The following is a 1,328-nucleotide window of genomic DNA, read 5'->3' on the forward strand; positions in this document are numbered from 1 at the left end:
AATGTTGGATGATGCAAAATATATTAGAGGTTTCGGAACCGAAAGGGCAAATACTACAAAAAATATTTTAAAAGTTCGTAAATATTAAAAAAAAAACGCTATTTTTCCTCCAAACTGAAAAATTTTAGTTTCGAAACCTCCAGATGTGTATAAGAGACAGGTATATATATATATAATATAAAACTACACTCTAACAATTAGCCAAATTAAAACAAACCTTAATTTATTAAATTAATAAAAAATGTGAAAATTTATTTACTTTCAATTTCGATATTTACAGAATCGTTTAATAACAATAATATTATTTAATATCATGGCTGCATCGGCAACTTCAACAACATCAAAACATACATACACACATATGTAAGTTGGTTGAGCGGCGATTAGTGTCTGTTTCTATTATAATTGAGTCAATTAAGTTCGTTAATTAAGTTTCACTAACAGTTATAAGTTAGTTGAGACTATAAAATTAATTGTAAACAAAATTATTTAGTATTAAATACATAAAAGGCCAACAGCAAAAATATTAAATATTAATGGAGAAAGTTAAGTTATTAAACTAGTTAAAAAATAATAATAATAATTGGAAAGTTATTCAAAAAAAATAAATATAAATGAGAAATAAGACATCGATCTACCTTTGTATGTTTACAAAATGCATTCAATTCACAATCCGCTAGCATCAATCACTGCCACTACATGTACATATGTATGAGTGGAGTGGTGTATGTGGGTGTGTGTCAGCGAATGCGCCAATCAATCAATCAATCAAATGCAAATAGTCTTGCTTAGCTTGGCTTTACTCAGCGCTACTGCTACGGCAGGCAGCTCAGTGGATGCGTGTGCAGTGGTGTTGGTGACAATCGCAACTCCGCTTTGCGCAACAGCGCCGAAAACTGCGCTTTGTGACAATATATATCTATGTGCYTTCCACTTTCATCTTTTGTAGCGCTTAAATGGCTTGACGATGCTTTGCATTTATGTACTCKTGTATATGTGACTTTCTTGTAAGTATGTGTGTGGGTGTATTTTGCATATTTTCTAGGCGATTGCGGCATTTTGCTATTTCTGGGGAATTTTCAATTTTTGKGAAAGGTGTGTGGGCTTGTTATATATTTTTCGTATATGCTTATGTGTGGGTGTGTAGTGGTGTGTGTGTGTTCGTAGTTAATGTGTCTGATTTTGTGAGTTCGCGCAAATGATTATCACAATGGCCTAAAATAAAAATGAGATAATTTACTTTGAAAACTTAGTGGGAAAACTTAGCTAACTTACCGTGTTTATTTTTATTTTTTATTTTTTTTAATTATATACATACATATAGATAT

At 31.2% G+C, this 1,328-nt stretch overlaps 1 protein-coding gene across 4 annotated transcripts in view; it reads right to left on the reverse strand.

Moving 5' to 3' along the window:
• LOC108969328 (glycogenin-1) overlaps nucleotides 1–1,328 on the reverse strand; it is a 29,030-nt gene that overhangs the window by 15,566 nt on the left and 12,136 nt on the right. Inside the window, exon 1 of one of the 4 annotated variants that reach the window (XM_018933968.1) lies at nucleotides 639–1,130. The exons of the other annotated variants lie outside the window; for them this stretch is intronic. The gene's annotated coding sequence lies outside the window, so the exon portion shown is untranslated. Of the gene's footprint in view, nucleotides 1–638; nucleotides 1,131–1,328 lie in introns of those variants that run through there. 4 annotated transcript variants of the gene reach the window in all.

Source organism: Bactrocera latifrons, unplaced genomic scaffold (genome assembly GCF_001853355.1).
Source record: "Bactrocera latifrons isolate USDA-ARS-PBARC rearing strain unplaced genomic scaffold, ASM185335v1 scaffold_249, whole genome shotgun sequence".
Taxonomy (NCBI): domain Eukaryota; kingdom Metazoa; phylum Arthropoda; class Insecta; order Diptera; family Tephritidae; genus Bactrocera; species Bactrocera latifrons.